This window comes from Urocampus carinirostris, chromosome 7 (genome assembly GCF_059441175.1).
Source record: "Urocampus carinirostris isolate Australia breed hairy pipefish chromosome 7, RoL_Ucar_1.0, whole genome shotgun sequence".
Classification (NCBI taxonomy): domain Eukaryota; kingdom Metazoa; phylum Chordata; class Actinopteri; order Syngnathiformes; family Syngnathidae; genus Urocampus; species Urocampus carinirostris.
Window position 1 is genome coordinate 13,416,800 of NC_142355.1, and position 17,185 is coordinate 13,433,984.

At 38.9% G+C, this 17,185-nt stretch overlaps 1 protein-coding gene across 1 annotated transcript in view; it reads right to left on the reverse strand.

The window, feature by feature from the left end:
* Nucleotides 1-12,699: 12,699 nt before the first annotated feature.
* Nucleotides 12,700-17,185, reverse strand: part of cbfb (core-binding factor subunit beta) — a 31,873-nt gene continuing 27,387 nt past the window's right edge. The window contains exon 7 of the mRNA XM_088339795.1: nt 12,700-15,573. The gene's annotated coding sequence lies outside the window, so the exon portion shown is untranslated. The remainder of the gene's footprint in view (nt 15,574-17,185) is intronic.

A 17,185-nucleotide genomic window follows, 5' to 3' on the forward strand; every position in this document is an offset into this window, starting at 1 on the left:
TTTGCTCTTGGGATCACCAGAAGACCGGCACTCTCAGATCGTAGGCTTCGGACCAGGACAATCGTCCTGCTTAGCAAAAGCACACATGAGCAAGTTGGCAGACCTGAAAAATTAACTGCAAACAGAAAAACAATCTTTGTTAGGATTGTCTTGTACCACTCCAAGATAAACACATAATAAACGACAAAAAAGAGAAGTATTACTCTATTACTAAAAAGCAAGTTGCATGTAAGAATCCATGCAGGGATAACAGACAAGGAATCATTGCAGTATTGCTTAACATAAAACCGGAAAAAGGGTCTCCTTTTAATATTCAGTAATCTTCACAAACTTTGCAGCTCAAATAAAAAATATTTACTGCACGACAAGGTTCAGCGGATTATGAGGCGCACCCCCAAAAAATTGTGCGCGCTCATATATGTTTCATATATAAAGCGCACTGGAGTATAAGGCCCATGGAATTTCAGCTACTCTATTAAGGTTTAAGGTATTAGTTCAACGATTTTGCAGGCAGAAATGTCACGGACCAAAATCTCAAAATATTGTATGCAACGGGAATAGAGTCCAGGTTGCGGCAGTGAGAGCGCCAAAACCTAATCAATAAATTAGCGCAAAGGGCACCCAGTTTGATAAAATAACATGTCATGTCATTACTATGTTATTGCCAGGTTAATTGTTGGAAGTAGGTTTTAATAAATGTAGTCAACCACTAAAAAAATAAAATTTTACTAGAAAATAACAATGAGTCAGCAGTAAGCTAGTTTCAGAACAGGTCCACGGGCTGTCTTTAGGGGGCACCCTGGTGCTCGCAGGTGTCACGAGGGACCGGACCAGAACGGAGGCAGGAGGCAGGAAGGGAGAACTCAATTGCGTTGACGATCAAAACTTTTATTTAGTAAAATAAAAGTCGTCCAAAACTCAGGGACAAGACAGAACAAACAGGCTTTAACTAAAAACGTGCAAACACAGGTTTCTTACGACTCAAACAAAACAGGACAGAGCAAAACAGAACGGGAGATGCAGACAGAAAATGCAAATCAGAAAATGAAATGAGCCAGCACCCGCAAAACCCACAACCCAACCTTAAGTAGCACACAGGCAAATTAGCTGATCTACTGCAGCCGTGCCCAGGGGGCGGGGCCAGCCGGTCGCCACGGCGACCATGCTGGCCATGACAGCAGGCGCCACATTGGAGAGCACTGATCTGGTTTATATTATGTCAGTGTAGTGAATTTTTTCCAATGAAAATTGTACTGTGTGTAATAATTTATTTTACATACAATTTGAGGACAGCCGTTATGCTAATGTGACCTTTGATGAAAATGAGTCATGCACCCCTGACTGATAGCATACAATTGCAAGAATTTAAGATGTACTTTGAACAATGACATATTTGTTTAGGGAAGAAAATAGAATATACAGTGATCCCAAGTTTATCGCGGGGGGTACGTTCAAAAAAAGAACTTGTTATAAGCAAATGACGTGAAGTCGAAACCTTTATTATTTTACAATTATTATGCAATTATATATTATACTATAGCGCATGGGCGGCACAGTTCTGAGGTCATGAGATCAAAACTTTCTGTGTGGAGTTTGCATGTTCTCCCCGTGCTTGTGTGGGTTTTCTCCCACATTCCAAAAACATGCATGACAGGTTAATTGTCAGGTCCAAATTGTCCCTTGGTGTGAATGAGCGAGCAAATTGTCTCTCCCTGTGTGCTAGTGACCGGCTGGCAACCAGTTCAGGGTGTCCTCTGCCCACTGCCTGAAGATAGCTAGGATGGGCTCCGGCACCCCCGCGACCCGACTGAGGATAAGCGGTACAGATAATGGATGGATATATTATATTATACAATGAAACCCAAGGACAATCCTTTTCTACAGGCTCAAGAATTTGTTTAACAAATATAAGTACAGTATAAACCAGGGTTCCTACACCTTTTTCGTGTTCAAATTCAAGCACTTTTAAAAGGACTTTCAAAGCCAAATTTGTATTTTTTCCAGTAGATTTAAAAGAGGATGTCTGGTGTGAATCATGAATTTGGCAGAGCCACAAATATGATTTAGATATGCAGTTTTTAATCTTGTGTGTGCAGTTATTAAGACCTATGATTTTTAGATCTTGAGTAAATCGTGAATATATTTGAGTCAAACTTCTCCCTATCTAGCTATTGGGTAAAAACGATATATGTAGCTTCCATTTTCAGTTGCAGAAAGCTGTTCCCATTACAATTCACCACTAGGAAACGCTACCTTCATTTGTTGCACGGCCTATAACAAATGTTCATAATTAATACGTAATCCCTGCACCGATTTTGGTGTAGCATGCACCTGTCCTCTTGGAAACAACCTGTATAGGGCGATGACGCTTCAGATGACAATGCCACACAAACAAATCCCAGCTGCCGTTAATCATGAGGGAAGAAAAAAATGCAATGGGAAAGTGAAGCCACCAGGGGGTAGTGTCAGTGTCATTTTTAAGGAGACTTGCTGAGAAACATGGCAACAATTTTAAGCATTTACAAACACTTCACCCAACATTCCAGCACGTTTCAAAAATATAGCAATTTCAAGGGTTTCAAAAACAAACCCCGGTAAATATTTATTTTAATTATCTTTTTACATAAAAGTATTGTACCATCAACAGGGTTGGGTAGGGTTACTTTAACTTGACTACTTTTCAATTACTTTTGGATTACTCCAATACCAAGTATGCTAATAAAAGACAAAATAAACTAAATATGAATAAAATGACTAAAATTTGTGCAGGCTTGGGGAGTAACGGAATACATGGAACGGCAAAAATGATGTTGGCAAACTGTTGGGATTTATTTTCATTTTGTTTCTGTCGCATTTTATGTTAGTTTTGCCGGAGATCAAAGAGATCAAAGCCAGGAGAGAAAGCTTACCATGTGTTGTGAGTCTAATTTTATTCAAATTTAGTTTCTTTTGTCTTTTATTAGCATATTTGGTATTGGAGTAATCCAAAAGTCATTGAAAGTAATCAAGGTAAAGTAACCCTACCCAACCCTGACCATCAAATATGCGGGGTGATTATTTAGCCAATCAGAATGCAGAACCCAATGCAAGATAAAAGTAGCAAAACCGTGAAAGTAAACAGTGTTAAAGCGAGGGATTACTGTAAATCGTTCCATTTCCAAAGTGTTACTACATCAGAAGAACAAATATTACAAGTTTCAATAACGCAAAGCAACATTTTAAATTTTTACATAAAAAAAATACTTAGAAAAAAAAAGTTCTTATGAATATTCTCTTGGCACATCAACATCACTTGCAGTATCCACAAGCACTAGTATGAAGAATTACAGTAAATCCAAATCTTTCTATTACAAAGCATTAGGCGAGAGGCCCCGGGACGACTCTGAGAAATTGATTTGATTGACACACAGGTTTTGATGAGTGTGGTGACATTTTTCATTTGAGTTGATTTCAGAAGAGAAAAACTGCCGGTTGCAGATATGTGTTGGCTGATATTTCAACATCCCTTTTCATTTTTGGGAATATCACATTTAAGACTCGTGTTTCAATGTTTCTCCTCATTACGAAGTTTGTTTTGGCCAAACAATTTCATAGCACTGTACAGAGTGATTGGAAACTTTCTCCATATTTTTAAAGTGACCATTATTTATTTGTAAGATAATGAAAATACCGAGATTAATGCACGGATTTCAAAACAAAACAGAAAACAGAGGCACTGTTATTCGTTTAATGATATTTGTTTTAAAATGAATGAGAGGAGGTTTACCTATCTGGGTGCCCTGATAAGCAGGAATGTATGGAAATCAGTTTATGCATTAAGGCAATATAATTGACATCCAGGAAGAAGTTTGCGCACAACAGTATTACATGCATTGACATCACTCAAGGAATATTAAATGCTTTCGCTATACAATGGAATGGCATTTTTGTTCACATATTCATCCAAAAAATACGAGAATTCAGAGTTTGATTGATTATTTACAGAGCTACCAATGAATTGATTCTTTTTTTCCCCCAGCAGAAAAGAAGTACAGTGGAACCTCGGTTTTCGAAGGCCTCTCAGTTCTTGCTTCGCTGTTCGGTCAAATAATTGGAGTTCGAACGCCGGTAATGCGTGAGTGCGTACGCTAGGGTGCGATGCTGAGCGGCGTACGGGTGTTTTAGCCGCTTATTATGGCTCCGAAGAAAGTCAGTGCAAGCAGCAAAGTTGCTACAGGTGAAAAAAGAAAAGTAGTGCGTACAACTATTGCATTTTAGAAAGAAATAATAGCCAAATATGAAGGAGGTGTGCGAGCGCCTTCTGCTGACCACCACAAAGGTAAGAAATACTATTCATAAGATCAGGATAACGCAAACATACGATTAGCCTGGGTTAGCTTTAAGTTTACGTTAAACATTCAGGGTGTTGGAACGGAGCCCAACATTGAGGGTGTTGGAACGGAGCCCCCTTTCCAGTGAACCGCTCACCACAGGTTGTGGAGACCCGGGTGCTAAATGACTTGTAAAAGACCTGATTTTTTTATTTTTACACGTTCATGTTAGCGTAATATTTCGTAAGGAAGATTACGAAAACGCGGACGTACGATTAGCCTGGGTTAGCTTTATGTTTACCTTAAACATTCAAGGTAAACATTCAGGGTGTTGGAACGGATTAAAACGATTTACATTATTTTTAATGGGAAAAATGATTTCGGTGATTGAACAAATCGGTTTTCGAACAGGGTTCTGGAATGGATTATGGTCGAGAACCGAGGTTCCACTGTACAGTAATATGACTCAAACTATTTGGATGATCTCATCTAGAAAGGGAGAATCAGTGCCATCTACTGGGGGTTGTGTGTTAGGGGTTAATTTGCAAGTATACTATTCAATAGCAGTGAGTTCAGAAGTTCATATAACTAGCCTGCCAACAGTTGCACTAATTTTCTTCATAGAGAGGAAAAAGAGTATGTTGGAAGGACTTCTGGTGCCAAAGTATTGCACTTCACTACAACCTTAAAATTACCCTGAAATCTCTTTGGCTATGGCATTTGCATTCGGCGGCTAAATGGACAAGAAGATTCAGATTGAAGATGTAAAAAAACACAAGGCGAATAGATGGGAGGGCAAAGCATGTTAACATGCCGTTAATCCCAAGTAACTAGCGCAGCAATCTTAATTCAATTTCCATTAAAATATACGCAGACAAAAACGTTTTCAAAATAATACTCAATGTACTGCACGGACTCTAATTCAGAAGCCCGAACAATCACAACAGCTTGTACACATGCAGCGCCATGCTCTTAAGCTCTCCCATCCCTTGCACACATGACAAAATAATAAAGACCACCAAATATTGCTAGTTCATTAAAAAAATGACACAAGTTACCAAGGAGGGGAACACAATGATTATTGAGCTGACAGTTATTGGACTGATAACAACCTAATATGACATTAAAATTTTCAGCCAGGTAGGAAGATATACCAGATACTTAGTCACCTGCTGCCACAGTAAAAATATTCAATCAGCTGAAGCTACTTGTTAGAAATGTTCCATTCATTAATGTACAATAATTTTTTAAGCAGTAGCAGTAATACTTGTGCTCCTCTCTATCACATTGACATGTGCGCAAGGGATGGGAGAGCTTAAGATCAGTCACGTTGTTCAGCAAGTATACAGGATATAGTTATTGCAGGGCTTTCGAATATAAGTACAGTATATCGAGTTTTGTTTTTTTAATGTTTATGTTGGACACCTGCATTTACGTTAATGCAAATTTATTCTAGACATTTCCCCGCTGATTTAATTAAAATGTTAGAAATAGCGGCTAATGAGTTTATTTTAATGGCTGTTCAAGCCTACGCCCTAAAATCCGGTGTGGCTTGTACAAAAAAAAAGTTGATTTGTTTCCCTTAAATTTGCGTATGCGGCTTTTACTCCAGAATTTACAGTGGTTATTTCAAAAAGAAATTTGGGAAAAATTCCACAATATTAAGTTGTTTCTGTCTAATGACACCAAGTACCTGAAACCAATGTTCCCTGTAATTTTCCTCGGGTCTGAGCGTTCACACAAAGTCGGTGAGCAGCGCTTGAAACAACAGTGAGCCACCATAATCCCAAGTGTGGCAAGATAATTCATTATCAAACATGTCCAAAACTTGACATCAAGTTACATTTTGCTGAGTTTCCGGCAATGCAAAATTATTTTTCTCTTTTGAATGAATTGACTCATGTACTATTGCAAAGGTTGTACGGCCTACAAACGTCGTTTGTTCTTACAATTCATTCACAAGATATCCATTTCTTTTTATTTCCTGATCTATTTTGTTGCATAATATTAACATTTTTGGGGGTTTATTTAGTCGATTGTAAGATACAGAACTGTACTTAATCACATTTTTTAGTGGAAGTACAATGTTGGCAACAAGATTCACTCGATATCATTGGAAATTATTTGAATGCAACACAAACTTTTTCTTCTTTTCCCGTGTTTTTTTCTACTTTTCTTCAAATTCCTTTAAAAAAATCTCATTGTGTTTATTTTTTCTGAGCTGTTACTTTTTTCTTTTTGTTCTCTATTTACTTTTTTCCTACATTTCTTTCTTTTCTTTTTTTCCGGCTTTTTTTCTAAATTTTTCCTTCTTTTTTCTCTTCCTTTTGTTTCTTTTTTTCTCAGCTTTTCACTACTTTTTCATTTTTGGTATTTTATTCTTTTTTGTTCTATTCCCCCCGTCCTTTAAGTAATTTTGTGCATAATTTTACATAATATTTGGTCATGTTGGGATTAAAGAAGCAAAAACAACCCGAAGAGCCGTTCAGGACCCGAAAGAGCCGGTTCCTTTTAGTGAGCCGAGCCGAAGAAGCCGGTTCCCGAAAAAACTCTACTAACTGTACTCGACTTCGTTCCCCTTCGACTTGACTTCAAAATACCGCATTTAGGACACAACGTCAGGGGAACCAGTGTATTTTTACATTCATTCACTGCAACTTTGACTTGAGTCGCTTCTTAATTAGTAATTTTGAGCCCTCATTTTTGTGTGCTGGCTAGATTTTCTTGTGCGCTGAGAATGTGCGAGCAGTGCGCAATTGTGCACGTGCGCAGCTTAGAGGGAACACTGCCTGAGACCATTTGCAAGCATTCAAAGCTAATAACATGCCAGACAAAAAAATAAAGACAGGAGATTGCCAAACTGCTCTTTTACTTTTCTCCAAACTCATTTGTCGAGCTCATGCAGCATATGCGTGCATGTCATCAGAGAAAAAAAGGCCTCGGATTTGAACAATTGCGGCAAGTAAACTGACCTCTAGTGTGCTTTGTGGTTTTGACAGGAAATATTCAGCATTGCAACCGCGCGGCTCATCGTTTGAGGGCTTTTTGATCCCTTGGGGGTGACAATGTTTGACCAGCGCGTGCGTGCGGTTCTTCAACTTTCAGAACAACATTTGGATCGGCCAGCTTTGTAATCCTATGACTGCGATTCCTGGATTGGTTGTGGCAGGAAGACAGTGCCATTGCTTGTAGTTTATGATGATGATGACAAGGAGATAGCCACAATTTCCCATGTGGAGCGGTTTTCCTTAGTGGGGACTTTCACAAGTTGCTTTATGGACTTTCTTTGATCGGTTTCACTCATTTGCAGATTTCCTCCACGTCACGTACCTACGTGACAGCCCCTTTTGGGGGAAAAGTTACTGTGATTCAAGATTTTCCCAAGTGCGAGTCCTCCACCCTAGCAGAAAAACAGAAGCGGTTTTTGCTATTTCTGAACTGAAAGCAAGAATGGCCGCCTTGTGGTTGTGGCTTACTTGATGCTGAGAAGAGGCCATAATGAGATGAAATGTCTGCTGATGTTCAGTGTGAGCTGCTGCTGCTGCTGCTGACCTCTGGTTGGGTTTGACTGCTGACCCTGCTGCTGCTGCTGGCTTCATGTTGGGTTTGACTGCTGACCCGAGGAGCCGCGTACAAGGTCACTGAGGCTATGTGGTTATTCTGCATCACCTAAAAAAAAACAAGAAAAACACTGTTAAAAACGAGAGGACATTTGTCTTTTACTACTTTTTTTTCAGCTCAAGACATTTTAGTTGGTTTTAGAAAATTAAATTTACAAAAAAGGTTAAAGAACATGGGGGCTAGAATGAGGGCTCCAGGAGACCCTCATAGTCCGAATCCATGCATGGAAATTCATAAATACGCTCCTCTGTGAGCACCGCCGAAGAGGTCTCATCTTCCTCATCTACATCAGCTAACCTCCTCTTGAAATGATCTGCATTTATATAGCGCTTTTCAAGTCAATGACTTCCCAAAGCGCTTTATAATGTGCTCCACATTTCCCAATAGCGGCCTTGCAGCCATGTAAGGAGCTAACTTGCTTATTGGGGGTATTAGGGCTTCAGTGTCTTACCCAACGACACTTCGACATGTAACACGGACGAGCCGGGATTCGAACTGGGATCCCTTGATCCCAAGACGAGCGCTCTACCTCCTGAGCCCTTCCCACACGGTTTGGTGGGAGAGACCCGGATTTCTGGCGAGAGGAAGCAGCCAATGGTAGCAGACACGGGGTATCCCAGTCTACTTTGCAGTCAACAGGGGAGGAGGCCGAGCAGCAGGCAACTGAACAGGTGGAGGCGCTTTCGTGCAGTCAGCCATTGGCGTGTGGGGCTGGAGATGGTAGCCAGGTGCTTGGGTTTTTTGAAGCCCAGCACCAACCAAAAGCCATGGACCACCGTTCGAAAGGGCCAGAAAAGCCCCCGCAACACGAAGCGAAGCCCCCCATATTGTCTCACCGCCACAGCACCCTCCAAACATTCGGTCTGATCCTCCGTCTCACTACCTAACTCATTTAGCCCCCCCATCGAGCTAGTTTACCGACAAGACGTAGCGAAGACCGAGATAATATAAAAAATAAAAAAAGACTAGTGGAGGAAGAGAACACTCTTTTACATTTGTCTTTTTCAATGCTATGCTTCGCTAAAGGCCTCTCAGTCTGCAAATCTTATGAATTGCCTTTTACCAGAAGAATTTCACATCAGTATTTATTAAACATCGATCGATTATTGGGCGGGCCGACATTAGGGAATTTGAATTGGATATCGGTGTCGGCATATTTTCAGGCCGATTAAGCCGAGTATTAAACACAACACTAAGCAATAGCCTGGCCGAACTTTTCTCTTTCTCTCTTGCCTTCTGTCTCGGACGCTACCCACCTGATAAGCGAACGGGGACGGAGTCACTGAAGCAGGAGGCCGACTCCGCTATGTGCGACTGTAGGGTAGACTGTAGTGATTTAGGGCTGTCGCTAATATTCATCATACTCGCGAATATTTTTCACATTCCATTTACTCTTTTTTTCCTCTCCACCCCCCTTTGTGATTACCTTTGACTGAAACATCGAGGAAATGCTGTCAATGTGCAGCAACGCACACACCGAAGCAGACACTACCGGTGTCTCACTGCCCTTCACGTGAAAGGGAACTCGGCCTTTCCTATGCTTCTCAGCCCTGCTCTTCCGATAGAACGAGTGTTGCAATCGTAGTCTGTATTAAGGTTTTTATTAAGAAATTTTGAATAAAGTGATTAAAACAAAAAAAGCAATCGTTGTCTATATACTGAGTTTATTAAGACATACAGACGCTGAATTGAATTTGTTCGTAAGTTGCTTCAGTGCTATATTTTGTATTTTTAAGGTTTATATAAATATGTTTAAGGCTTGTATAAGTAACCTTTACTGTTTTGTACTAAAAAATAAACATTTAATAAAATATGTTCTATAAAGATGAATAAAGTGAGGTTTTACCTCCTTTTGGGACTTGCGCTTCAAGAGGTCCTCGTCCGTGGTAAATAGTGGCCAAAAAAAAAAGCGATCCAACTATTTTCTCAACCGCATCAAGCTTTCTTATTCCACTTTCATTTAAAAAGAAACGGCTCTTCTTTACACCAACCATATTGAATGGATGCACAAAATACTAAACAATAAAAAGTCAAAGTTCTTAGCACTCTAGCAATACAGTACACGTTGTTATGATTACACACGAACCAGGAAGTAGAAGCCGGATTTTTACTTTAGTGTGGATGCTGGGTGATCTCTCACAGCACCACAGGCCTCTAGTGGCAGGAAGAAGCAGTACAGTAATGTCCTGTACTCAGAAAAATCTGCACACAATACTAAATCTAACTTACAGCAATGTCCGGAAATTTTTTCGACATCCCCCAAAACATTTTCGGATCTGATGGAAGCCGTAAGTCGAATGTACGTAAGTCAGGAGGTGTCTGTTTTCCTGCGAACGTCACCAACACTTGAGGCGACCCAATGTAGCTGAAAGATATAATAGACTGAGGAGATCATTTCTCTCTCATGCCATGAGGCTCTTTAACTATAAATAATAACAGAATTTCGGGTTGACAGCTTCCTGAGGTCAACAGGTTTGATTCCCGGCTCCTGCGTGTTATATGTCGAAGTGTCCTTGGGCAAGACACTGAATCCTTAATGCCCCCAGTAAGCAGATTGGCGCCTTGCATGGCTGCACAGCTGCTATTGCTGTGTGAGTGTGAGGGTATGGGTAAGTGTGAAGCACATTGTAAAGCGCTTTGGGAAGTCTTTATTGACTTGAAAAGCGCTACATAAATGCAGACCATTTACCATTATTCATAAGCTATTGAATATACATGTATTGAAACTTAGATTTAAACACTTCCACTGGGGTTGCAATTTCAGAGAACAGTGCATTCCACAGCACCAGAGCCTGAATGGAGATCACTCTTGGACGTTTGGATTCCTTCTTGGCTCTAGGGATCATTGGTAGACCAGCGTGATGGGTTTGTGTAATGGTTCTCTTTAGAATAACCTAAGTATTAACATTCATTTATCATACATCGTCGTCACTTATAAGGCTTATATGTTTTTTGCAGCCTCAGACATACCGTATTTTCCGCACTATAAGGCGCACCGGGTTATAGGGCGCACCCCAAAAAAATAGTTTTTGGTCCTATATTTGACATAAATAAGACGCACCGGATTATAAGGCGCTACAATGGGAACGTCGACAAAACAGTCAGATAGTTCAGTCAAACTTATTACCCCCTTAACATTCCCAAAGCTTGCAAAGACGCAAATACTTGTCGAGAACACGTGTGGATGCGGTGTCCGTACGATGTCACTCAAATGCATCGTTCCATCATTCGGAAGGTTAATGTCTTGGGATTCAAGAAATGCCAACCATTCCTTAGTTTCTATTTTCTTTTTCGCTCGCAACTTTACTGTGCATATGACAATAAACACTTGGAATTGAGTTTAATTTAAAAATAGACACTCCATTCCATCCATTATCTGCACCGCTTATCACAGAAACATCGAGTTCAGTCTGAAACAAGATACAGGGAAAATATATAGCCAGAGTAGCTCACCGAAGTCGTTGTGTTCATTAATAATGTGCAGCCATGGTCCTCTTATATCCGTGAGTTTAGTAAACCCAGGAGAATAAAATACAAATACAGAATAGTAAAAAATGCTTTCTGTATGCCGTCAACCACGTGCTATACACATTCATCTTTTTCGGCCAATTGCAGGCTTTGTTTTGCCGCTTCAGCCTATGCCAGCCTGTAAATGATAAAAAGGATCCGCCCCTTGACCTCCGAATAACTTTAGCCAATAGTGATCGATTCAACTGATGATTGACACATCTTTTTCGGCCAATTGCAGGCTTTGTTTTGCAGCTTAAGCCTATGCCAGCCTGTAAATGATAAAAAGGATCCGCCCCTTGACCTCCGAATAACTTTAGCCAATAGTGATCGATTCAAATGATGATTGACACATTGGATAGCCAATGAAACGCCGGTAAATAAATCCCAGCATACACCGCGGACTACTTGGCATTCGAGGGAAAATCTAGTCGGCGGATGCAAGTTAGTTGGAAGACTTTGCGACTTAATATTGATCCATAAATAAGGCGCACTGTATTATAAGGCGCATGGTCGGCTTTTGAAAAAAATAAAGGCTTTTAGGTGCGCCTTATAGTGCGGAAAATACGGTATTTGTTTTTTTTTTTTGGTCAGTTGAGGCTCTTTTAAAATTTTGGTTTGCCAACCCTCGGCATAGACCTTAGATATCGCTGTATTGTATAGACCAACGGTGGCAACCACTGGGGCACAGACTGCTACCAGGCCGCATAGAAAAAAAATAGGTTGTCTTCTTTTTTTGCTTATAACATATTTGTGTATATGGTGTTACCGGGATCGATAAGTCCATAAATACCACTGACCATAATTGCTCAGAATTGATTTCTATAAAGATGACATAGGAAAAGGCATTAGGTTTAACTTATCATCACACTATTTTTACTCACGATTTACAGTTGATATCGACCTCATCTGTCCGATAGCTGCTCGTGCAATTGGTATCGATCTCGTCGGCCTCTGGCTTCCTGTCATTCCATGCCAGACTGCTGCCTTACGTCTTCCACCCAACGATTGCCGAATCAATGGCGTTTTGGGTTAAAGTGCATGACTGCCCCATTTCCCGTAAAATAAAGCTTGTGTGAGAAACGTCACGCATCTGGGTCCTCCTTCTGTTCCGGTTCTTGACAAACCCAGAATAACAATAATGACATTATTTTGCCAAGCACTTCCTACATTCTGCTTACTCAGATGGAGAGGGACTTTTAAGATCTGGATTAAAAAAATAATAAGAAAAAGGTATATGGAATTCTGACAAAGACCAAAGTGGACACATCTTTCACCTTTACTGTCTTTTCTTTACATGCATAGAAATATACAAACATTTGAGAATAAGAAATACATACTGTTTTCTACAATGCAGCAAAATTCTCAGGAAAGGATACATGATTGCTTATGGTGAAAAGAAACGTTGATTCCAAAAACATTTATAAGACCCACTAACAAAATTATGGATCCACATTTAAAGCACACAATAAAATAGATAAAACAATAAAATGTCAAGGACCTGAAAAGAGGAGTTAACGAACATTCATCTGATTGTACCGATAACATGTTCAAGGTTCCGTGCACCTCTTTTACAGCCAAATTCAAGCACTTTTTAAGGACATCCAAATCCAAGTTTCCGATTTCTTCAGTACCATTAAAAGTAGAAATTTGGGGGCGATGAATCATGTACTTTGCAGAACCACAAATCCAGTATATCACATATACCATTTTATCAAGACATACTACTTTTAGATCTTGAGTAAAATCGCAAAAAAATTAGTGGATCTGAACAAAACATGTGTAAATATTTTCGAGACAAACCTTTTCCCGTTTAGGCGTTGGATAATATGTATCTTTCATTTTTAGTTGCAGGAAGTTCTTTTCGTTACAATTTATCACCGGGAAACGCTATCTTAATTTTTTGCATGAACCATAATTAATGTCCATAATTGTAATCCTTGCACTAAGACACATTTCATAGTGCTGCATTTATGAATAGCATACACCTGTCCTCTTGGGCGTGACCCGTAGGGGGAGATTACACTACATGGGACAATGCGATATAAACAAATGTCAGCTGCCGTTAATCACAGGGGAAGAAAAAATGCAATGGCAAAGCAAAGCCACCAGAGAGCAGTGTTGGCAGCAAGTAGACATGTGAAACAAAGCAACAATTTCAAGCATTTACAAGCACTTTACTAAAAATTCACATATATATATATATATATATATATATATATATATATATATATATATATATATATATATATATATATATATATATATATATATATGAGAAGGAGAAATAATAAAAAAAAGTAAACATCATGACTTTCTCACAAGCACAGACACACAAAATATGATAATTACACAGTTCACTGCGCTCATGCCGTAACAGTAAATTGTTTTCTTATACTGCATTCAAACGTTTACAATCTGTAACCAGGAGTAACTGCGAGACTGACCAATGATTATATTTTAAGTTAATATAAAGAAAAATGATATGTTGGTTTTGTTTTGACTATTGGAGTGCAAAGATGATGCCAGTTCCGGATTTGGACTCACTGTTTGTCCTTTTGACGATTGCATCATTGTCGCTATCGGCCAATCATGTTCCTGTTTTGATTCCCACACACTTCAAGGCTGATCAGTTTTTAGTAACCTTGAAGATTTAATGGTTTATTATTGGTTAAAGAAGGGATGGAATTTTCTTATCCGGGAGCTCCATTGATGTGTCCACTTAAGTCCAGACTGAACAAAAAGCGATTACAATAAAGACGATTCCACAATCTGGTTTGTTTTGATGCGTGAGTTGACTCTGCCAATTATTCCTCATTCAGTTCCTGCAACAAGGATGTCGTCATGACAAATAAACTGCCCAAAATGTTAAAACGTCATATTGTCACGTCAATATGCTTGTTTGCTGTTGAGATTGTCGTGTTTGTTTTGCTGCTGTTGGTGTCAGTGGGTGTCGGTGGATTTGTTCAGACCAAAAAAACAATCGACTCTGGCCTGGACGGATCTATTGACACTAACAAAGACGTTATATAACGAAATTGTGAATATGCTTGATTGCTGTTAAGATTGTCGAGAAGGGTTGTTCAAACCTCACATTGTTTGTTTGCTGCTATTAGTGTCAATAAATTTGTTCAAACCGGAAAAAAAATATAGCAGCCCAAAAAGTTAAAGCCTAGCGAGCTGTTTCGTTCAATGCAAGAAAAACTACCGATTGGATAACTTGTAGTGCAAAACAAACCTTGTTGACGATATTCGAAATGCAACATTTCTATGTTAGTTTGTCAATTGCTCCATTACCCCTGCCCTAATATACTGCAATTTTATTTCATGGTTACTTTGTTAATGTGGGCTTTTAGGACACAAAAACAAAACAATTTTTTATCGTGGAATCGCTTGTTCCCTTTCACTGGCCTTCTTTTCCAGCGTCTTTGGTCTCAGAAAACAACATTTTTTTTTTTCGCATTGAAGACGAGGGATTACTGCTGATTGTCCATTTGAAGATCGTTTTTCTTTTCTCCCACATTAGCCAGGCCAATATTGTTTTTTTTTTACTTTTTGAATATTGCCTGGATTTTTACAACTGCAATGCAAATAAATGTAAATTCCATCACCATTGTTCAAACTTTAGCATTTCTTAAAAATGTTCCACATACACGCGTACAAGTGAACAAACAAAAAAAAAAACAACATGTGACCATCTCTTCAAAAACCTAACCTGACTGAGCCAAACCAATGCAATTTCCAGATTCAGCATATTAGTCACACCCTGAATCAGCTGAAAAAACACAGACAAGAAATGTGTTTTTTGAACGATGAGTGTGTAGTTGCTAAAAAATGATTCCAAAATGTTGAGGACTCTTCTTTTACATTTCTTTCACATGTATTTTTGTTTTGAATTAATTTAATTATTGACATGTTAACGCCTGTAATATGTTTTCATTGAAAAATATTTGAATTTGTGTGAAAAAAAAAATCCACACCTCTTTTGAGATAATGCATTGAAAGGAAAAGAATATCAGCCTTATTCCATCTTCTCTTCCCCTTTCTTCAACTACTAATATTTGTCTTGTGATGTGGATCGTCGCTGGTCGGGTTGATGCTTGGGGCCTGCTGTCGTCTGGACTGGGGAGACAGACTGAAAAAAACACAAAGAGGTCATTTTAGACATTAAAGTTGAGTCCGATGGATTATGATTTGACAGAATAGGGCATGAAAGACAATTCAAAAAGGGCAGCAGAGAGAAAAGACACCTTATTTATACGATTGTTTGAATCCTTGAATTTGTTAAGGGACATAAATTATATACTAAGGGATCTCATATATCTAGCTTTAAAGTGACATAGTGAATTATTTGACCATTAAGTGTTGCGGTACGATGCAGAGCAACCAAAAACGAGTGCAACAAAGCACAAGAACAATACAAATCTGACAAAGTAACAAAGGTCTCAAGGTTTTGAGGGGGTACCAGTAGCAGCAACATGTACGTTTACATAAGAGTTGATGTATTTTTGCTTATCATTCAAATAGTTTATTTTAGTGAAATGCACTTTACCACTATGGGACCAATTCAAGAGTGAGCAAACTATAGCCCTTTGGCCGCATGAGGTCCATCAGGCTTTTTGATCCAACCTATTTATCAAAAGTTTCCCAGAAAAAAGCTTAAGATAAATAATTACTGATACATACTGTTTTCTGTTTGGGTCCGAACCGAATCATAATCTTTGATCTCACGATCGCTCTCTGCTGTAAGAGAATTGTGTGCCTCTCTAGATGCAGACATTAATGTAATGTGTTACATACTACCGCATTTATTCTTGTACGATGCACATTTTCTTGAACTTAAAAATAAACAGGTTTTACGGTAGTATTACCGTATTTGTGCAAAGATTGATTAGTTGAAAATATCATTGACCAGGATTGCAAAACATTGGCTGCAATGGGAATTTGACCTGAGCTGCAGCGGTGAGAGTGCCGAATCCTAACCACTAGACAACACGCAAGAAGGCATTCAATTTAATCACAATTTTCATTCTTAGTACCTGACACGAATGTTAGAGAATGGACGAAACAGTCATCCTGAAAGGTAAACGTAATAAAATTCAAAGAGGGAAACAACTCTTTGGTGTATCTGGTTATGAACTGGATTTTGGAGGACACGAGAAGAATACGTTGTAAATTTTGTGTTGGTATTGTGTTTTTGGTCAAGTTGTCAATGAATGAGACCTGCTCAGCCAGAAGAGTCCTAAGTCGCAACGTTTTATCTTTAGCTACAGGGCGATAAATGAGAACGAGGAAAATCCGAGAAAGAGAAAATGATTTTTAACATTTTTCACTATATTTGAATAAATTACATTCGAGAACACTTTCCGAGTTACATAATCCACATATATAGGGAAAGTAACAAAAGCAGAGATTTAAATTCAATAATTAGGATTCTAGAAAACAAAATTATAGTTCTTTTAATCTGCATGTAAATAAATACGTGCCAAAAATGTTTTTCAGTCCGGTCAATTTTGTATTTGTGTAGAAACACCTTTAATTAAACTTTAAAATAAGGCTATCCCTTTAAATGTAAAAACATTTGAATGACATCACACCCGAAAAGCAAAGCAAACTTAGAACGTGCTTTTCTCAGGTTTTTGATCAGAAAAAGGTGGATGGAAGTCCATAATTTGAATGGCCCTATCTTCAAAATAGTCCACCATGAATCTTTGATTATAGTATCATTTTATAGCTCATTTCTTATA